Source organism: Eptesicus fuscus, chromosome 9, assembly GCF_027574615.1.
Source record: "Eptesicus fuscus isolate TK198812 chromosome 9, DD_ASM_mEF_20220401, whole genome shotgun sequence".
In the NCBI taxonomy this organism is placed as follows: domain Eukaryota; kingdom Metazoa; phylum Chordata; class Mammalia; order Chiroptera; family Vespertilionidae; genus Eptesicus; species Eptesicus fuscus.
In genome coordinates, this window is record NC_072481.1 from 48,892,865 (window position 1) to 48,916,298 (window position 23,434).

The window sequence follows — 23,434 nt, forward strand, 5'->3', positions numbered from 1 at the left end:
CTAGCCTAAAGCATATTGGATAGTGCATTGCAGGAAAGAGCTGAGCTGAGAACTGAAAGATGACTAGGGAGTAGGTAGGTAAAGTAAGAAAGATGAAGGAGAGAAACTTCCCTCTCACAACCCTGGAAGTGCCACTATTATAGGCCAACAGTTTTGAGTACTTAATAAGTCCATAATTTACATGTCTTCCCTTTATTTCTTATAACATCCTTATGAAGAAAATACTATTTTGTCCCCATTTTCAGGGTAGAGTCTCATGGAGGTTAAGCTGTTTACTCATACAGTGCATAAATAAGTAGAGGAATGTGGAATCAAACCCACGTCGGTCTGACCACAACACCTGAGCTTTCCAGTGATTCATCCTGGCTCTCATGTCTTCCCAACCTTTAGTTGGACTCGGAATAAGACTGTGATCGAAGGCCACCAATTGATTGACTGGTCAGATTATCTATCTTGTGAATTTCACCAATGACAGACATAGATACTATGGTGGATTGATGGTTGGCACTGGAACTGAAAGCTGTGATATAATGACCTCGGTGGCCAGGATGGGACATGGATAAATGAACAAATGGAGGAATCTATTTAACAGAGAGTGAAGAGTTGGGTGGTCTGCATGGAGAGAAGTGGAGAGGAGTCCTCCGAGAGATGGAGAGAAGAGGCTTGGTAGCTGCCTCTTTAGTTCCAGTGTCTGAGGCCATTATATTTTGTTTTCCTGTTCTCCAGAGCCCATGAGAACTAGAGCTTGTACTAGAGCTTTTTTTTTTTTTTTTTTTTTTTTTTTTTTTTTTAGGAACTAGGGCATGGATACCTTGTGAAATATGATGTCAAAACTGTGTGACCATTAAACCTCAGAGGGAAGGTAAGGGAGGTTGGGGGCAAGGGGGAGAGATCAACCAAAGGACTTGTATGCATGCATATAAGCCTAACCAATGGACACAGACAACAGGGGGTGAGGGCATGAGGGGGGAGGTAGGGGATGTAATGGAATAAGGACACATATGTAACACTGTAATCAATAAAGAAATTAAAAAACAAAACAAAAACTGTGTGACTCTTTGCACATGTTTTAACCTTTCCAATAATGGAATATCATATTTTCAAATGAAAAATAGCACTATAATCTCTCTTTCTGTAAGTTCACTATTGGTGTATAAAAATGCCATAGATTTCTTGGCATTAATTTTGTATCCTGCTACATTGCCAAATTCATTTATTAAGTCTAATAATTATTTGATGGAGTCTTTAGGGTTTTCTATGTACAGTATCATGTCATCTGCGAATAATGACAGTTTTACATCTTCTTTTCCAATTTGGATACCTTTTATTTCTTCTTCTTATCTAATTACTATGGCTAGCACTTACAGAACTATGTCAAACAGGAGTGGTGAAAGTGGGCACCCCTGACTCGTTCCTGTTCTTAGGTGAAATGGTTTTAGTTTTTGCCCATTGAGTGTGATGTTGGCTGTAGATTTGTCATATAAGGCTTTTATTATGTTAAGGCCGTGGTCGGCAAACTGCGGCTCGCGAGCCACATGCGGCTCTTTGGCCCCTTGAGTGTGGCTCTTCCACAAAATACCATGGCCTGGGCGAGTCTATTTTGAAGTAGCGGCATTAGAAGAAGTTTTAAGTTTAAAAAATTTGGCTCTCAAAAGAAATTTCAATCGATGTACTGTTGATATTTGGCTCTGTTGACTAATGAGTTTGCCGACCACTCTGTTAAGGTATGATTCCTCTATTCTCATTTTGCTGAGGGTTTTTTATCAAGAAAAGGGGTTGGGTTTTGTCAAATGCTTTTTCTGCATCAATTGATATGACTATGTGATTTTTATTTCTCAATTTGTTTATGAGACATATGAAAACATGCTCAAAGTCACTAATCTGAGGGATGCAAATCAAAACAACAAACAAAAGGGGGAGAATGACTATCTCACACTTGTCAGAATGGCTATCATCATAAATCAACAAATGACAAGTGCTGTCGAGGATATGGAGAAAAAGGAACCCTCGTGCACTGCTGGTGGGAATGCAGACTGGTGCAGCCACTGTGGAGAACAGTATGGAGTTTCCTCAAAAAACTAAAAATGGAACTCCCATTTTACCCAGTAATCCCACTTCTATGAATATATCCCAAGAAACCAGAAATACCAATCAGAAAGGATATATGCACCCCTATGTTCATAGCAGTGCAATTTACCATAGCTAAAATTTGGAAACAGCCTAAGTGCCCATCAGCAGATGACTGGATTAAAAAACTGTGGTACATCTACACAATGGAACATTATGCTATGGTAAAAGAGAAGGAATTCTTAACATTTGCAACAGCATGGATGGAACTGGAGAGCATTATGCTAAGCGAAATAAACCAGTCAGAGAAAGATAAATATCACTCATTTGTGGAATATAATGAACAACATAAAGTGATGAACAAAAACAGATCCAGAGACAGAAAAGCATGGATCAGACCATCAAACCTCAGAGGGAAGATGGGGAGGGTGGCAGTAAGGGGGAGAGATCAACCAAAGGACTTGTATGCATGCATATAAGCTTAACCAATGGACACAGACACCAGAGAGGGGGCGGTGAGGACATGAGTGCGGGGTGGGGTGGGGAGGCAATGGGGGGATAAGAACACATATGTAATATCTTAATCAATAAAGAAAAAAATAGCACTATATAAGTTACAAGATGCAAATATAATTGTCTATCAAAATGCCCAAAACATTGTATTTCTTCCCTCTTTTCTTACCACTTCTTTTTCTTCTTTGCCTTCTTCTCATACTCCTTTTTTCCCAAGAGTGCTTTTTGTGAATGTTCAGAATTTGTGTTTCAGATATTGTTTTTAAAGGGAAATGAGAGATACATTCCAGAGACTTTAATGGTGAGAGCCACAAGGAGAATTAAGAGGGCAGTAGTTCCTTTCCAGTGTCATTGTTTCTTAGGAGCATTGCCAGGGGAAGGAAAAAGATTAGCTAATGTGCCATTATCACCTCTCATCTCCATGATCATTGCCTCTGGACCTGATACAGGGCCAGATGTGGCTCAGAGAGAAAGTGTGCATTTAACTTTGGAAGAAGGCCTCAGAGTTTTTAACAAACCCTTAATGACATTTGATTAACATTAGGGAGGTCCCCAGGAGACTCCAACAGACTTGTTCATTTTGCCCATAAAGAATATTGTGGAAGTAGGAATGGGAAAGTATAAGTAAAATGTCGGGATGTATTAGAGGCATTCCTAATGATTCTGAAGTTGCCAAGTTGGCTATGAAAGACTGAGAGAGCATGAGAATGGCTGACACTTTTAGGAACATATGATTGAAATCTCCTATTGTCCAACTAGAACAGAGCCTATTGGGGCTGAGGTTTCCTAAGATCTGTTGCATTGTATTGCTTCTAGGAGCAATGTTTACATTGTAATATATGTGAATGTCACTCCTGGGGTTGTGCAGTGCAAAATCTGACATAGAGGTCTTTAGTCCAATATCTCCTTTGTAGGTGAAAGATCTGTGAGACTCAGAAAGCAAGTCCCTGATCAAGGTCATTCCAGAAGCCAAGTTTCTCTACTTTAGGTTTTGTGATCTTTCAGCTAAACTTGTAACTCTAAACCTGTGGGTTGAAATGATCTAAGGACCATTGAATTATTAAAAGGAATGTGTGTGTGATCTCTCGGGGTATGTCATCTCAATTAGAAGTACCATTTGAGAATTATATATGCCATTAATTTGTAATAATGGAAAGCAAATATTGTTATTTAATAATTTGGTAGACAAAATTCTCTCAACTATAGGATGAATAGTGGCAAATGTAATTGAATACATGGAGTTTCAAATCTAGGTAATTAAATATATGTTTTCAAATACAAGTTTCATTCACTCCTTCTTCAATTTGAAATACATGAAGCAAGAAATAGATATTAAACAAACATATGAAAATGTCTAGATTGCCATCTCCTAAAACAATTATAATAAACTCAATAGGAACTCGCATACAAGTATACTAGGCTTCTGCCTAGGATTAGTATACTAGAATGTCCTAACTCGGATAAAGCTTCTGTCTATTCTGAATTGCAATTCAATTTAACGAAAGGTTAAAGATTATAGAATATGTCAGAACTTTAAGACATGGGTCCTAACTTAAAAGGATTTCTCATTAAATTAGGTACAAATAAGTACAGATGAAACATTCCCAGAAGAGAAACCAGAAAGTCAAGATACCCTCTTGCCCCCTTCTCACCTCATTTCCCAATTCCCCTCAAACAGGTGCAGGCTTCAGTTTGGGCCATAACTGCACCAAATACATTGCTTTGCCATTTATATTACAACCTCTGTAGTACTATTTGGTTTCCTTATTTGTAAAATAGGAATAGTAATGTAATACTAACTTTGTAAAATTTCCCATGAGGATGAAATTAGGTCACACATCTACATAGGACATATCTTAAACTATTGTTAGTATGAAGTAGGCAGCAAGGAGTAGTGTGGGTAGCTTGAAGTTGAAATGAGAACAACTACTTGTATACTTTCTTTTTGTTTATTACCAGTTTTGTGTTCTTAGGCAAGTTAACTTCTCAGACTGCTTTTTCCCAATATGTTAAGTGAGAATAAAGCTCCCCCCACAAGGAGTATATGTGAAGATAAATTAACTATCTATAGCATAGGCCTAACACAGTGCCTGGAACATAAAAGATAATACAAAGTATAAATTTTCTTTCTCACATACTGGACAGGGAGAAATTTAGAAGCTGAAGCTTTCATTGAACTTTTCATCATTTTATCTCCAGTATCTAGGACACAGCTTGGAACCTAGGAAGTTCTTAATAAATGTGTTAAACTGAATTGAATTTTTAACACATCTGTTTAGTTAAGCTTATTTAGTGCATAGACTATATAGTATTTCAATTCAAGATTTCTCAAATAGTGGTACACACAGATTAGGAACACGAAAAATTGGTAAATCAAGATCCAGAATTCTAACGGCCCAAGAACTAATTGTGTTGTTTTGTACCTAAATCAGATGTTGTTCTGTGTATAAATTATGGGACATTAGCAGCAGAAGCTTGAGAATCTTGTGTCTGTCCTAGTGCTCAGACATTATAGGGCTCAGCTGTGCTCCAAATGCTTCTTGATCTCTCTCTTTCTTCTAAACCAGCAAATTCTTCTTTTTTCCAGTTCCATTTCCCATGAATGGACAACAAGGTGCCTCAACTTATCTTTGGGAACAAGCTATGAAATACTTCTCTAATCAGCCTATGGATTATCTACCTTTTGGTCATTTGGCCATTTGTGGTCTACAGAGGCCATACCCACCTCACAGAGAAGGAAGCCTGGGCAGTGCAGTTGAAGCTGGAAGAGGAAGTTGGGCCTGGTGAGTATACTACAGCTTTTGACTTCCATCCACTTATACCCCTCATTTCTTAAAGCTTGTTCATGATTATCTAGCCTTGGTCATGGGAAGGAATGGTAAATGCAGTATTAGCCTCTCTATTGTGGGATCTATTTAAGGAATGATATTATGTTTCTTACCTATACCTCCTTCAAGAAGAGATGCATGGCCTATGCTAATGTTCTTATTTAAAATATGCAATGGATAAAAGATGATTGTGAACTGCTTAGCATGACCTGGTCAGAGAAATGTTTTGATTTCTAATGCTGCCAAATTTGGGTAAGATAAAGTAGTTGAGCCAATTAAAGAAGAAACCTCCCACTTTGGAGGAAAGGGACAACTGGGGAGAGAAGTTAGCTTTGTTCTAATGGTCAGGACTGAGGGAGGGATAGGGGCATATTTAGGAAAGGCTGAGGCTCAGCCAGGTATGGTTGCTGCATGGCACATCTTGAGATGGTGCTTTAAGACCCAGTGGATCCCATTCCATTTTCTTCATAAGAACAAGAAATGCAATTGGCAATGGAATCCAAACAATAGTCAAATCTTGGTTCTAGAGGGTCATTGCCACCAATATGTTAAGGGCTGCATCCTGAGTAAAAATACCCAGAACAGGAAAGTCTGCCTTGGGATCAAGGGTTTGGGATTAAGTGCAACTGGTGGCTTTTCAAAACTTTTCCCTTTCTGGCTCACTATACCCAATAAATAAGCATTTTAATACTTTCTTTCAAAAAGATGTTTAATTTGGTTGGACCACATAGGTTGTCTAGGGAGGATTGAAATAGACAATGTGCAAATTAAAGTGGTTAAAAATTATTCCAAACTGCCTTTCTTTCTAATAGTTCTGTAGATGCTGTCAACTCACATGATCCAACAATCATGCATACAACATTAATGCATTTACCTTGTTCAAAGTAAGAAACTCAAAATCACATAAAGCCCCTGCATTCAATGGTTGTAATATCATGAAAGCCCTTCAGAGACCTTCGTCCTGTCCTCATTACCTACAAACTCCAGGTGATGCAAATTCTTCCTTTAGACTTATCATACTCCCATTTAACTAGTATTGCTCACTATTTCACAACTTGTAAACTAAATGGAAGCTACCAATACCAGTAATACAGCCAAAATATAACCGTGGGAAAAGAGAAGTTTAGCTAGTAAAGCTTCCTTAATTATTTTTGTGTTTAAAACAAAGTAGAGAGAGGAACCAGTATATTTCAATGCCACACACATTCTGCATTCCTTTAACCTTCAGGCAACACCTCAGCTGGACAGGGATTTTACTTCAGGAGATCTAATCTTCATTTTGTTGGGATCTGAATCCTTGGTAGTCTTGCCAACATGAAATTGAGGTCATTTTTCCATTAACCTGCTTTATTGGATATGATGATACAAAGAGTTTCTCAGGGAGTGTCTAAGTTCCAGGGCTTTACCTATACTTGCAGGCACAGAATAAGAATAAGCCAGTTACCTCTTTAGACATAGTGTCAACAATTTGGTCAACACTGGTTTCATCCATTGGGAAAAGCTAGAGAACCTAGAAATGGCCACATGGTGATCTCAAATGCAATTTAGTCTAAGTATGATTGTGTACCTAATGGAATACATCATTCTTTTGGGACTAAAAACTACAGGCAAGCAGAGTTCAGAGCTATTGGTATGGGAAATAAAATTTGAAAGTGATTGATTTTAAGACTTATATAATTTGGCTATGGAAGAAAGAACATCATTTATGGGTCTCTGGTTTAAGGTATGTGCCTTTAATATTACACAGCAACTCACAGGTTGATGTCATATAGCTATTATTGAAGGAAAGTTTTAAAATAAGTCTTTCCACTTTCTAGTAAAGCAAGCAGGCAATTTTTTTTCATATAGGCTACCTAATAATTCCAGTTATTTTAAAGGTATCATCCCATTGTCTTCTTACTTTCATTGTGACATGGTGTCCTTTGATGAGAGACAATGCTATGTCTTTAAAGCATTTAGCAAATTCATAGATAATAGTGCCCTCAGAAGCTTGATAGGATGGGAAAGTAAGTCCTGGAAAAGAGTCTGTTTCAGTGGCAGGTGGGACAGGAGGTATGCTGCGGGAAGAAGCTTGATGTAACTGATATAGCACAAGATAGCAGCAGAGCTCCTCAATTTAGGTGATAAATTGGAATGGTGGCTAAAAGTTGCTCTCTACCACTGGAAAATTGTATATTTAGTTGTGATGGTATTCAGGTTAGCTGAGGTGAGGTGCCCATGTAAGTCTCCCATTTCTTCCAATATCAGCTTTAATTCTAAATTAAGTTCTAGTTTTGTCCATGGCTTCCACTATTATTATTATTATTTTAGAAAAGGGGAGAGTAGAGGTAGGAGTCACTAAAAATAATAATAAACAAAGGTTTTGCATCTCTAGGGAACAATGCATGTTTTTTGGGTGGGGAAAATATCACAGTAAATTCTATTTTTCTGGTTTGTGGTTCTAAATTACAGAAATGGTACATATTCATTGAAATGTCAAAAAGAATCTATTTGGAGATGAATTTTAGTAAAGGTGGGAAACTGGAAATCAGATTGTAGGACTCATCAATGGAATGAAGAAATAGTGGTATGAGTGTGATTATCTTTAGGGAAGTCTAGCAGTAGAAAGGAACATGGAGTCAAGCAGAGGAGCTGGTTCAGGATATAGCCCTTAAAAAATAAATGAGAAATAAATAATTACATTTGAGGGCAAGGGCCAAGTAGCTAGTAAAAAAAGGAATGGATCAGGAATCAGGAGTCCTAGTCTCAGTTCTGTGGTTACCTACCAGACCATAGGCAATTTGTGAGGTGTCTCTCTAGCTCAGATTGCTCATTTGACAATGATAAAGTAATCTCTTTCCCCAATGCTTATCAGGGTAATTGCCTCTGATTTGATCCTATACAAATTATCTGTGTAATTTGGAAAGGGCGAGAGGGATTATTACTTTTGTTGAAGATCATATTGTCCTTGATGACCCCTGGAATTCTGGCCATTTGGGATTAAAGTGTATAAATAGCTATGAAAAACATCTCCGTGGCTCAAAAGATCTATAATTGGTCGCCTCTGCAACCCTTAGCGAACATCCTACACAGAAAATTCCCCACTGCTGCTAGCCTTGCAGAGACAGCGCTGTGTGGCCGAATAAAATGCATTCTGTTCTGCGTCATGCATCATCAACAAAATTGCCACTTAAGCCCTGATTCCAGAATCTTTATTGTTGGTTCCAATTTATGGAGCAAACATCAGAACACAGCTTGATTTTTCAGATGCCAAGATGAGTTGGCATTTGCTAAAATCTTGTTTTCACTTGCAAACTGATTGTATTTGAGCTTAAAGCCATGAGAAGGGCACAAATGTAAGACACCAATGCCCTGTGAAAGTCCTACCTTTATTCTAGCTTTAAAATCTTTGGAATTGGGGTTTGTTTTAGGAAGGGATATACGTTGGGGAGTAGTTTATTAGTTTAACATTTGATTACACATGCATACATGCATAAATAAATAGTGCTAGTACCTAAGTGTGCATTTAATTGACTCATTCTTCAGGATAGGAGGCTACTAGAGAGCTAGGAGCTTTAAGTTATTTTGAAAACTAAGAACATGTTTAGGTCAAACTGGATGGAGTTATTCAGGGATGGGAACTATCAGGGCATCCTGTAGATTGTATTGAGAAAAAGCAGGTATATATAGATTGTGGTTTCAGAAAGAGTGGGTTGAGATAGCTGCCCATATTCTAACTGTTCATGAAAAACTTCTGGTTTAAAGTGAGGTCTGAGAAACTGTTTGAGGTAAAGAAGAGTAAGGCTCTTAAGATCTAGGGATGAGAGCTGCCTGAGAAAAGATTAAAATTTGATTACAGGTACCACACTACCTTTTCCTCTGGTCATTCAAAGCCTTTTATAACCTAATCTTACCTCACTTTCCCAGCCTAAGCGCTCATATTTATTTCATGTGTGTATCATGCTTATCAATATAATAATAATATAGAATTCATTTAGTCTTTACTATATAGCCTGAAAGGGCCATTCCAAATATTATCTTAAATCTATTTTTATGAGAAATTTACAAGGAAGATTATAATCTATTTGCAGATGAGGAGAACTAAGGCACAGGAAGGGTAATTCACTTGCCAAAAGTCACACAGCATATCCTTGGAATGACCAGGATTAAAAATTAAACCTGACTCCCTAGATTACAAATGGAGGATAAAGTATTTTAATATGATTAGTGTCCCAAGAGATTTATAGAATAAGGCAGCTCTGCTTAGTAGCCTAATATAATAGTTTCAAAACTTAACCCTTTGCACTCGCTTGCTTTTTCTCTCAATTCCTTTATTCTACTCAGGATTTAATTTTTTAAATACCCCAGATTTTACAAAGCGCGGCAGTAGAATAAAAAACTGGAGTTTCTTTTTCATACAAACTTATTTATTTGGATTTTTTTATATTTCAAATTATTGATACATTCAAAGAGTATAAAAAGAGCTGCTACCGATGCTAACCGTGTCGAGTCACACTCGACATCCGAGTGCAAAAGGTTAAGCAATATATGTGGTAACCTGGTGCCAGGCCTCCTAGTGGGGACAGCAAATAGGTTGGTTATATGCAATGATATTAGTAACAAGGCCAGTGAGGTAGGGAAGAGCAATAACAACAAGAAACAAACCCCCCCAAACCAACACACTAAGGTCATACCAAGGCCAATTCACATTATTACTCAGTTCAGTGAGGGAGCAGAGTAGAGTGGTTTAAACCCCTTTATGGTACAAAGTAGAAAGAATGCCTCTAATGGCCACAGAAGAAATCAGTTATGGCTGTGGTAGACAGACTCACATTCCATGTCTTAATCCCAAGAATGTATGGATAGGTTATCTTATATAATGAGAAAGACTTGGCAGATGTCATTATGTTAAGCATCTTGAGGTAGGGAGATTATCCTGAATTATCTGAGTGGGCCCAGTGTAATCACAAAGGTCTGAATAAGAGGGAGGTGATATGACAATGAAAGCAGGAGAGAGAGATAAATTTTGGAAAACGTGTGCAAATGAATTTCCCCTAGAACCTCCAGCAGGAATACCTTGGTTTTTTAACCCATTTCAGAATTCTGGCCTCCATAAATGTAAGAAAATAAATTTGTGTTGTTTTAAACCACTATGCTATTGTAATTTGTTACTGCAGCAACCCAGAAAATGAATACAGTGGCCACCCAGAAGACTGCATGAGACTCCTTGAAAAGAGATCATGTGAATATGGGGACACTATAGAGTTAAACAATTGTTCAGTATTGAGTGAAGGAAGAATGGGGGGAAGGGACTAATAAAAAGGGAAATCTCTATGTTTGTTTCCTCTAGAATCAGAGATGGTTGCTTCTTTGTTTTGCATTTTCATTCTCATTCCTGAGAGAACAGCGTTGTTTGCTTCAGGAATCACTCAAGTGTATTCTACAATTAGAAGAATTCAAAGGCATGGCTTCCTGTGTGTATCTCTGTGTCAGAGGAAAGGTTTGTCTGTGCAGCTTGAACATGGAGCCTGAAGTGATAGCTGCAATGCCTGTGGTGTCCACATGTCACACAGGTGCATTTCAGAAGTTGCATTGGTCTTAGGACACAATCAGAGAAGGCTTCCCTGAGTTAGTGCTAAGAGGAATCCTGAAGGATTAATAAAACAAAGTAGGTTAAGGGCAAGGGTCTTGGTGAAAGGGGATTATAACAGAGCATGCAGCACATGCAAAGTTCAGAGCCAGAGAAGTACATGTGTGAGGCTCTGCAAGTATGTAGAATTCTTAGAGTGACTTGAGGTGCTGAACACTTAAGAAGGAAGTGGTGATGATTGATAAGCCTGAAGGGTGAAGCAGGTGTTTGGATATAAAAAGCAGCTGGCCTTTGAAGTCTTAATGCTTTAGAAGGCCCGTTTCTGCTAAACTGTAAGTTTCATGAAGGCATTGACCATGTCGGACTCATTTATCATTGATTCTTTTTTTTTAAAATATATTTTATTGATTTTTTACAGAGAGGAAGGGAGAGGGATAGAGAGCTAGAACATCGATGAGAGAGAAACATCGATCAGCTGCCTCCTGCACACCCCCTACTGGGGATGTGCCCGCAACCAAGGTACATGCCCTTGACCGGAATCGAACCTGGGACCCTTGAGTCCGCAGGCCGACGCTCTATCCACTGAGTCAAACCGGTTTCGGCTGATTCTTAATGCATAGTACATTCGTAAAACAGATTAGAGCTCAGTAAACATTTATTAAAGAATGGAAAGAATGGATGGAAGGAAAAGAGAAAGAGGGAGCAACGGGACACAGGGAAGAAGAAAAGAGATAGAAGGAGGGAGGGAAGCAAAGAAGGGGTAGGACAAAGGCAGATTCCAACACGTGAAGCCCTGAAATACTAGATTGGTAGGTCTATTAGTTACATCAGCAGGAAGCACTTGCTGCTTGCCTTTTTATTTGCCCTATATATCAAGGGTTCAGTTTTATTTATCTGCTTTTTAAAAAGAGCAGTGAATGTAGACAAACTCCCAAGTTACAGTCCTAGCAAATTCTGTGGCCTGTGAAGGGGATGCTGACCTTATTTCTTAGAGTTCTAGTACAAAGGGCAGTGTCTCTGAATAGAATGTTGATTTAGTCCTCACTCTTTCCCTCCTTTTAAAACTTTAATATTTTCACTGATGCTGATGGTATTAACCATGATGGGCACAAAAGGGCAAACAATGGACAGGCCAGTTGAAGAAGACCCTGGTAGATACACATAGGGTCAGCTGGGATCCCATCTCGACTCACCCCCAGGAAGAGGAAAAGGTCTGATACTGCATTTTTACCAGGAAAGCTGCAGAATGTATGATTATCCCCAGCTATGAAACAGATGTGAGGCTAGCAAGTTTCTGGGTTTGGTGTCTACTTTGGAGGACTTTGGTTGATAGAACATATACTATGTGTCTAGCATTAGATGCATTTCTGAGATACTTGTCATAATGCCTGAATTGAATAGGATTCTAGAAACTTGAAACTTAAAATTGGATACTAGAGTAATCATAGTACCTGCGCAGGAAAGGGTTAACTCAAGGGATCTGGGTTGCTCAAATACTGCTCATTCCCAAGAAATGCCTGGTTTTAGGATTGGGCCTTGGTCAGTCTGTGGCAGCTGTGCTCTGAACCCTTGAATGTCTTCTGGTAAGAATTGCTGCATTCTGATGCCATGAGGTATGCTGACCAGAGAGTTTATGTTAATGTGATTTTTGGTGAATACCTGTTTTTGCTTTTGGGGGGGTCTGGAGTCTGAGGAGTTGAGCTAGTCATGCAGGTGATACCTGCTTAAGTGACTGACTAACTCCCAATAAAAACCCTGGTCTCAAGGTTAGGGTGAGTGTCCTGGTTGGGCAACACTTCACATGTGTTGTCATGAATCATTGCTGGGAGAATTAAGTGCATCCTGGTGACTACTGGGGGACAACATTTGGAAGCTTGTGTCCGGCTTGTCTCAGACTTGGCCCCATGAGCCTTTTCTCTTTGCTGATTTTATCTATATCCTTTCCCTGTAATAAACCATAACCATTCATATACCAGCTTCTGAGTCCTGTGACCCCTTCTAGTGAATTTTCAAGCCTGAGGGTGGTCTTACAGACCCCTGGCACAGTACTCTCATCTAAAATGTAACATGACCTTTTTACTTTTATTAGACAGTCTGCCCTGGTCTAGATAGTGCCAAAAGTATAGAAATAAGGAATATTGCATAGTTTCATAATCAGAAATCCTATATAATAAAAGGCTAATATGCAAATAGACCAAACTGTAGAACAACTGGACAACCGGTCGCTATGATGTGCGCTGACCACCAGGGGGTGCATGCAGAACATGGCTGGCGTTGGCAGCGGCAGGATGGTGAGCAGGGACACCAGATCAAGGCAGAGCACCGGTCACTGTCATCGGTTTGAGCCTCTGGTGGTTACTGAAAATTCTTTGTTCCCGTGCACCGCTGTCCCACCTGGCGCTTGCACCTGCTGCTGGTGCCAGCCCCACTTGCACTTGCTGACAGCGCTGGAGCCATAGCGCTCCCAGCGCCATCCCTGCTTGCGCCTGCAGTCAGCGCTGGAGCTGCCAGTTGCACCCACTGCCGGCGCATGGTGCTGGCCCTGATTGCTCAACGCCGTCAGTGGGTGCGAGCAGCAGCTGCTGGGCCTGATCACCCCTCAGGGCTTCTTCACCTCCCCCTGCTCCTGAGGGGCAATCAGGTCCAGCAGCCACCTCTTGCACCCGCTGCCAGCAATGGCCCTGCTCGCACCTGCTGCCAGTGTCAGAGCCACAGCTCACACCACTGCCGGTGCCAGCCCTGCTCACACCCACAGCTGGCACTCAGCGCTGGTCCTGATTGCTTGGCTCCATCAGTGGGTGCAACTGGGGGCTGCCAGCCCTGATCACCCACAAGGGCTTCTCTACCTCCCCCTGCTCCTGAGGGGTGATCAGGGCAGTAGCCACTGCTTGCACTCGCTGCTTGCGCTGGCCCCAATCGCTCCACACCATCAGCAGGTGTGAGCAGGGCCAGTGCCTTCAGCATGTGGGAGTGGCGGTGGCAGGAGCAGGGCTACAGGCAGACAGAGGATGCAGTGGGAGGAGCAGGGGGCACGGAGGATGGGTTGAGACCCACCCCTGTGCCTACTGCAGCCTCGCAGCCCACAGTTCCTTTCAAGGTGCATTAATTCATGCACTGGGCCCCTTGTATTAAATAATAGGTGTATTTGTGTTTTGCCAGAATGAATTAATACATCCCTATGTAGTGAAGATGGATAATGCATTATCTTAATGATTGGCACTAGAATTCTAGAGATATCTCTCTGTGTTTAGGAGAAAGTCTTAAAGCTGAGTCTCTTTTGTATCCCAAATAGCTCATCAGTTTTTAGCAAATTTATGAGTCTCTACTATGCCTGCAACTGCTATTGTTGAGGCTAAAGGAATTGTTGAGCCTTAGTGCTTGCTGTAATGATGCTCATAACCCAACAGGGGGAGATAGATATGTAAAAACAAAGAAAAACAAATCACAGCAATAAAAAAGGGGACATTAATAGGATGAATGGAAGACAGAAGTAAAAGATGGGATACCACCTGACTCAGCAATAACACTCCTAGATAGCTGCCTGGGGAAATGAAAACACATGTCCTTGCAAATACATGAATGTTCATAGCAGCAGCATTCACCATAGATGAAAGCTGAATTGAGCCAAATGTCTATCAATTGGTAAATGGGTAATGAAAATTTAGTGTATCAATGCAATGGAAAACAGTTAATTAATAAAAAGAATGAAGTATTGAAAGATGCTACAATGCAGATGAATCTCAAAAGAAGATATTATACTCAATGAAAGGAGACAGACACAAAAGAACATTTATGTAAAATGTCTAGAAAAGGTAAATCTTAGGAAGGTAGAAAGTAGATTTGTGGTTGCCCAGGGCTGAAGGTGGAAATGGGGAAGGACTGTAATTGGGCATGAAGTTTCTTTATTTAGTGATGGAAATGTTCTAAAATTAGAGCATGATGATGCTTGCATAATTCTGTAGATATACTAAAATCACTGAATTGTAAACTTAATACAGGTGATGCTATGTAAATCACTCCTCATTAAAGCTGCTAATGATAGTGATTTCAAAATATATAGGAGACTCATTTAGCTAGACTGGAGAGGGAGAGGCTAGATAAACTATGAGAGAATTAATGTCACCCGAGAAAAGCAATTTAGAATAAATATGTTTTTCTTCTGAGTAGAGATACCAGGAAAGAGTATTTAAGGGAGAGGAAATAACATATGTAGAAGGATAAAGGACTATGCAGTTCAGGAAATGTTGGGCGTGTTTTCTTTGAGTGTGGAGGGTGGGAGGGATGAAGAGTACTTGGCACGTAATCAGTGCTCAGAAGCCACTTCATGAAGGATATTTTATAGCATAAGAAGGCTGAAAGTTCTTATTTTAATGCCTTTGCATAAGCCTGTTTCTACACCTGAATGCTCTTCCCCTGTTTTTGTTTGTTTCTTCTAACCTTCTGGCTCTTTCTCATCCTTCAAGCCTTAGCTTAAAAATAATCTTTTCCGTGAACCCTTTACCTCAAAAGGTTCTGCTCTCTGCTCACCATTATTCTCCATCAAAAAACACTACTTGTTCATTTATTTTTTTTTACAGCTTTTCAGTGCCTCATCAGGCAGTCAGTAGGGCTAAGTCTGTTTTACTCACTGGATTTGGGACTAAAAATTGTACTATGACTTTCCCACTTTTTAGCTGTGTGGCCTTGGAACATCTTACTTGACCCATTGACTATTCAGCTTTTTCTTCTGTAAAACCTGGTAGATTTAACATTGATCTCTCTATATTTTAGTCTTAGTTTGAAGATTAACTATCATAATAGTTGTGAAAATGCTTTGTAAATGTTAAATCTCTCTGAAATTTTATTAAATTATTATAATTGAAATAATGCATTGTTAACGATAGTTAATAGTTTATTAAAGGTTAACTCTCCCTATAAATTTATTGAATTATTATAACTGATAAGAAATATTATTAATATATAATAAATAACACATTAAAGTATTTGTTTAGGCGTCAGAACATATTTTATGTATATGAGTTATTCCTCTGACTTGTATCATACTAAAATCCTCAAGTACATAAGAATTATTTGCTCCCATATAAATGGTACCAATGAGCTGTAGTTTAGGGGAGGCTCGTGTTTGTTTTTTGTATTTTTCTGATTTCTTATTCTTTCATATCAAGCTTCTTAAAATTGTATATAAACTATAAGTTGAAAGGCCTAGAGGACAATCCAAGAAATTCTCTTAAAGAGAGAAACATTATTTTAAAAAATACATATTTATATATAAAAAGCACTGCACAAGATGTTTATGAAACAAAAGTGTCTCAGATATGGATCCTGTCTTTAAGAAGTTTCTATTCTAAGAAGAATGATAAGTTGTAAAAAATTAGAATGCAAGGTAGAAAGAGAAAACACCATATCAGAGGGGAAATGAAAATATGTGTTTGGAGCAGGGAGACAGTAGCATAGACGAGCATGCACAAGGATGAGGGTGAACTTCAGTTAAGTGACAGTGCTTGGAGTGATGCTTTGCTGATGGTTTAATTTTCCTCCAGGTGGAGTGACAGGCATGTGGTTCAGTAGGCATTCCAAACACCAGAGATGTTGACAGTGTATGAGATCTCTGTCCTGTTATATCTGTGGCCAGTCAGCTAGGAATATGGCAGATAGAAATAAAGATAAATATCAAGCACTAAGAGGAGATCAATGGATTATTCTGTGAGGAGCCAATTGCTCCCTTAGGGGTAGCAGTTAAATTGGAGTGCTTCACTCATCTGACAAGCATTACTGGGGGTCTAATTTATGCCATGCAGAAGCCAGATTGCACTGGTGGTGTATATTAACTACATTGTATGATCTCTGTGCAAGTTACATAGCATGAAAAAGATACAAATGCTATATATTAGACTTTTTAAAATAGGGAAATAAAATGGATAAACACATCTCCAAAAACACAGGTATACCATCTAATTGAACAACTCAGAAATACAACTATTTGAGAAGATGGAATGATTGAAAGGCAATGTTGCTTTCACAAAAAATTATACCTTTTTTTTTTTTTAAAGCTACCAGTTTCTTTCCTATTTATTTATTTATTTATTTATTTATTTATTTATTTATTTATTTATCACAGACCAGCATCTGGCCATCTTGCACCTCAGTAGCAGGAACAGCTACTTTAAATATTTTGAATTCATTAATAAGTAAAGGAAATTGAGGCTTCCATTTGCACACCATTTAAGAATATGAGAGGTCTTAAAATTACATTTAAAATTGATTTATTTTAGGGAATGCTTTTAGGCTTTTTAACTATAGCCTTTTCTAAATTTAGTTCAGGAAGAATGTTGTACTTTTTTCAATTAGTATTTAAGAACAAATACTATGTTTCACCTTTTGTATTAACTTCTGTACCTTAGAGCAAACTGCCTGTGATAGAGTCTGGGTAGAGTCTTGTTAGGAATGTGTTATCCTGTCCTCTGCCATCTTATTTTTCATCAGTACATAGTCAAAATAATACTTAAAACTAAGTGTTATGGAGCAAAGCAATTTCATATATTTTATACATACTATTAACCACAAACATTAATATTTCCCTATCTCTATACCCTTCACATCTAATAAAAGTAATAAATATAGCTCAGGACTTACTTGGATAGAGGTGATTGTGGAACATCTGAACTGAGATGTTTACTAAGCAGCTGAACATTTATGTCTGACAGGAGATTATGGGAAAATATTTGAGAATCTTTGCTTTATGAGGAGTTGAAGCTATGTATATTGACAGCTGCCCTGATTACTGACTGGAATATAGAGCATAAGAAAGAATATGATTATAAGAATAACATGTGGATATAAATATAAATATAGATATACCTATAGAGACATATGTCTACATGTAGACATAACAGAGGAAAAATAAGAGGGGGGTCAATCAAAGAGGATGATGAAATATTTGTTTTTAAGGCTTCTGGCATGTATATTTCTGGGCTAACCTCATTAAAACTCATAGCTTTGGCCACCATTTATTCACAAATAATTGAACTCTGGTGACCAATGATATGATCCCCATGTTATTGTTACAAAATAAAAAGAAGTAGCCTAGGGAAATAAAGAGGCCACACCAAGTCACACAGATAAAGCTGTGACATACTTTGATTTCATTGTCACTGCCCATCTTCTACACAATATGTTTAGGTTGTAAGTTACTTTAGTCATAACTGGATTATTATAGTAGCCTTTTATCTGTGACCATTCTCCAGAAAGCTGTTAGATTAGTGTTTCTAAACAATGGTTGCTATTCTGTCATTTCCTTGCTCAATTGCATTCACTAGCTTTCCATTCCCTTCAGAATCAAGTCCAAAATCTGTAGCTTGGCATTCACAGTTCCCTAGGAAGCATTTGAACCTTGTTTTCAACTAACGTAGCAAACATGAAGCAGCCATTATTTGTCAAAATACTGTTTGACACTAACTATAGAGAGGTGTAGAAACCAGTTATAGTCATACCCTCACACATCATAAAGAAAGTAGAAAATATAGACATTGAACAAATAATTGTAACTGTGAAAAGTATTATGAAAGTGAAAATATAAAGTAATAGAGTATATGTATCCTGAGGATCTAATCTGGAAAGCAGAAATTATATGCCCTGTCATCATTTTCAAGGGATACTTGTCCCTTCAATAGCAGTTAGTGAGATCAAAGTGAAGAAAATGATGGTTGGGAGTAAGAGTTCATAATGACTAAATTTTAGAGAACAAAGCTGAGACTTCGAAAAAGGAGAAGGAACTGAGGCTTGAGACAGAAGCAGTCCCAGGAGCTAGGGGAACTGTCTAAGATACATTTAGGGTTTGGGACGTTAAGAGCAATGGAATGATCACTGTAGAAATGTAAGCTTTGGGGGCAATTAATCAAAATTATATTAAAATGATACTTTGGTTATAATGTGGAAAACTGGAATGAGGTTTTCTGAAGTCATGGTTGTTAAGGGGATTTTTAAGGAATTCAGATGTGATTCAATGTTGACCTTCATTATATTTTTGCAACGGAGATGGAAAGAAGTTAAACAGTTAAAAAAGAGATCTTGAAAGAAGAATTGGCAGGGTTATCATTGATTGTAAGTGTATTCATTAACTGATTTGTTCATTCATATTTTCTTACTTGCCCTCATACTCTTTATGCTGACTAGAGATATATTTCCAGCATGGTGAAAAGATGGACTAAATAATCTATAATTTTTATTCTTCTAATTTCAAGAATTCCTACTCTCCTTTTTGGGTTACAGGTTAATACTCTTGATATTTCTGAATAACACCCTGCTAGACTGAGGTCAAAAGTTAGATCTCCGTATATACATGTACCCAGGCATTTCTCAATTTAAAAAAATCAATTTTGTGATTGTAAAATTCACATCAACTTAACAAATGTCTCACGCACTTACAGTTTAATTTCAAGGAATACTGCTCCTCCCCACTGTTTTAGAAACAACACAAAACTACCATGACAAGGACACTAGGTTAACTGTATTCTCTCTAAGAAAAAAATGACTCTAAACAAGGAAGGATGAGTACATAGCAGACACGATAAATACCTATTTTAGCTAAGTGCTCTTTCATTTGTTCTTCATGAATATATTTCATATTATATACTGCCCAGATATTAACATGAAAGATCCATGACCAATGTGTACTATTGATGACATGGAAATTCATAAGGTTTCTCATGAGCACAGGAAATGCCATCAGCATTCTTCACTGTGAAAAAATGCGTTTTCATTCTCAGAAGAGTTATGCATTAGAGTAGACACATCTGGCCCATTCTTGAATGGGTTAGAGTGTTAGATCAAGTTCAGCAGGTAGTGTCCTTGTGCTCACTCTGAATTCTGTGGGATTACAGAGACATTCATATTTCCTTTTCATATTTGCTCTGCAGTTCATTGACTTTTCATGTAGTAGAAGAAGCTATTTAGAATGCGAGTAGTCCTGAGCCTACCTCTGAGAAGTTATCTGCATATTAATATAAATTTCTTTTCAGGAAAAAAAATAACCTTGACCTTATGAATCATATCGACTGGGGAAGGATAGGGATCATGAATTGCTAACCTATTCATATTAATAAATTGTGTGCCAGCAAAATCATATTCATTTGCATAAGCTTCTTCTCTCTGTAGCCCATGAAATTAATATTGCTTAATGGCTGGAAATAAGATCACCTTTGGCTGTACCAGTCATACTCTCATCTTGAAAGGAACAGACAAAGGGGTCTTGACTCAGTAAGCAGAAAACTTTTAAATTACAAGAGCTTTCATTAGACAGCCAGTGCAAGTCCGAGAGACATAAGCAGTGTCATGTCTAGATGAGTGTAGGATTCTAGGGCAAATCTCAGAATATAAATCCCTTTTCTACTTAGCTTCCCTGACCACCATCTCATTCAATACATTTTAAATTGAATGCCTACTTATATGGTAGATATAATAGCTCCAAGTCGCTGCCTTCAAAGGCCTCATGGTTTATAATGGGAAAGCAGTACCCAACTTTGTCCTAGAGGCTTTGATTCGATTTTCACAGAGAAGGTGACATTTACATTAGGCTTTGAAGAATGAGTAGGGAATCTCAGGTTTAGAAGGGGAAAGGGACTTAGTACTTTGAAGAGCAAGGAGTTGAGTGATCCAGGGCTGGCTACATAATTTTCAGGGTTTAGTGACAAAATGAAAACAAGGAGCCCCCCTTTTTTAAAAAGCAGGAAACATGCTATTAAAGTTTTCTTCCACTGTCTCTCTCCTGAATTGTCATGGTGTTTTTAATTTGGCATTTAATGCTGTCCTAAGCAAAGAAATATGAAATAATTTCATTGTTACCATGAATTTTGCCATTTATCTTTATATTGTACAATGCCAGTTTTAAATGCAAATGTGAATGTTTAACTCATAGACAGAATCATAAAACTGTATTCTTTCATAGAAAATACATGCATATATATTTTGCTCTAATCATAACATTGGAAATGCCACAAAACTCACTCGAGTGTTTCTATTTCACATTTTGATATGTGTACATTCTACACCATTTTCAACTTTCAGCTTATTGCTGAGTAAAAAAGAGTGAAAGGAGACTATACGTTTTTCTATTTCTTCCTTCCACATCATCATGTTCATGTAGTTCACTGATAATTAGAAACTCAATTATCAAGACATTCAAATAAAGAAAATTTATTTTATGTCTTAAGTTGGCGATTGAGAATGAGAAATATGAAAGATGTTGCCCTTTCAGCTGCCAGGATTAGTTTACTCCTGGCTGGAATAGGTGAGATGTGTTAATCTCTGAGTTGGTAGTTTACTAGTACCTCAAAGAAGGTATGAATTGAAAAGGTGATATGCTCAACCTTTTCTTTTATTAGCCAAGTTGTTTTCCTGGGTCTTTTTTTGTTGTTGTTGTTATTTTACTTTAAAGCATTTTTAAAATGTTATCTTTTATTGTAAGATTATTTTTAACTTTTTTTATTATTATTGGAAATTTTCTTTCTCCTGTAAGGATGGTGGTTTTCAACCCTGGCTGCATATTAGAGTCACCCAGAGAGATGCCCCAGCCTTACCCAGACCAATTAGATCAGAATTTCTGGGAGAGAGTCCCAGGCATGTCTTTTTACAAAGCTTTCTGACTGTTTCTAAAGCATAGCCCAAGTTAAAAACAACAATGGTGCCTTTCTTTCACAGATGCAATTTTCACCCAAGTTCAAGTGTCTCATAAAAAAGTCAAAGAGGAAAAAAATCGTTTCAATCGACTAGAGGTGGAAATAATTCAACCAGTAAAGAAAACAGGTTTTTTTGGTACTATTGTATTCGTTGTTGTTCTTTTCTTTTTCTTCCTTTCTTTATTTTTCAAATAAAAGAATCCACAAATGTGTTTTGTTAAATAGTGGTCAACCTGGTCATGGATCAGCAACAATGGTTTTAAAGGGCATTGATCACCTGATATCTCAGTTGTATTATATTTCTAGTAAGACATGTGTGTGTTTTGTTTGTTTGTTTGTTTTTTGTTTTGTTTTGTTTTTATAATATATTTTTAATGATTTCAGAGAAGAAGGGAGAGGAAGAGAGAGATAGAAACATCAATGATTGGCTGTTCCTGCACGTTGGACCGAGCCTACAACCCAGGCATGTGCCCCTGACCGGAATCGAACCTTGGATCCTTCGGTCCGCAGGCCAACACTCCATCCACTTAGCCATACTAGCTAGGGCATGTTTTTTCTTTTCTTTCTTTCTTTCTTTCTTTCTTTCTTTCTTTCTTTCTTTCTTTCTTTCTTTCTTTCTTTCTTTCTTCCTTCCTTCCTTCCTTCCTTCCTTCCTTCCTTCCTTCCTTCCTTCCTTCCTTCCTTCCTTTCTTTCTTTCTTTCTTTTTGTTTTCTTTTGTGAGAGTCTTATCTAATTGTCTTTAGGAGTACTAGCTTGGAAGATATAATAACACCATTCTCCCAAACCACATACTCCTCTTACATTGTTATTGAGCTGTTTCTGGGATTTTCTCTATTGTTTCCATAAATTTTCAAAGGGCTAAGCACAAACATGATTATAACAGTGTGTAGTAGTCAGGAACTGCTACAATAATACTAGGTGGCAAGAAACCTCCTCAAAGTCAGTAACTTATGCCAACAAATGTTTACTTTTCTTATTCATGGACCTGGGCATCACCTGCAGTTCCACAGATCTCGACTGAGCTGGTCTGGGCTTCGCTGTAGGGCACAGGTTAAGTCTAGTCTGCCTCGCATGTCTCCTTCTGAGGATAAATAAGGAGCAGAGGAGAACGGGGATATGCTCCTCACAGGAGGTCTGGAGAGAAAGTGGAAACACCTGATGCCTCTCAAAGTCTTCAGCTAGAAATGCACAATGTCACTTCTACCCTCATGCATTTGACAAAGAAATTCACATGCCTAGGTCCACTATCAATGTGTTAGGGACTATACTCTGACAATAGTGGAGGCCTGACAAAGTCACATTGTGAAGAGCTTGATGTATAACTTTTTATTTTGTCCAGTGCTTTCTTTTTTTTTTTTTTAAATTATCTTTATTGTTGAAAGTATTACAGATGTCCCCCTTTTTAAAATAACTTCTTTAAATAATTGAGAACAACAATTTATCCCAAACACATTTAAGAAGTGATTTTGATGTATATAAAAAGATAATTTAAAATGAATGTGAAAAATAGAGTCCAAAAGGTGATTAATCTCCGGTAGCTGCCCGGAATTACCAGTGAACTTGAGAGTAGGGTAGATAATTTAAAGGTTTTGGAGTAACAAATCCATTAGTGCTCAAGTCAAGACCCAGTTCTGCCATATATTTGGGTAACATGAGACAGTTTTCTTAGTCATTCTGGATCCATTTTCCTCAGCTATAAAATAATAATATTTGTGAGGAAAATCTGAGACAATGTACTTGGTAACACTTGGCAAAACGTAAAAAACGATAAAAAAGAAGTTTG

At 38.0% G+C, this 23,434-nt stretch overlaps 1 long non-coding RNA gene across 4 annotated transcripts in view; it reads left to right on the top strand.

Moving 5' to 3' along the window:
- Positions 1 to 21,751, top strand: part of LOC129150283 (uncharacterized) — a 210,169-nt gene extending 188,418 nt beyond the window's left edge. For all 4 annotated transcript variants that reach the window (XR_008557024.1, XR_008557026.1, XR_008557025.1 and 1 more), the window contains 2 exons: positions 5,168 to 5,363; positions 21,673 to 21,751. This is a non-coding gene — a long non-coding RNA (uncharacterized LOC129150283). The remainder of the gene's footprint in view (positions 1 to 5,167; positions 5,364 to 21,672) is intronic.
- Positions 21,752 to 23,434: the final 1,683 nt, after the last annotated feature.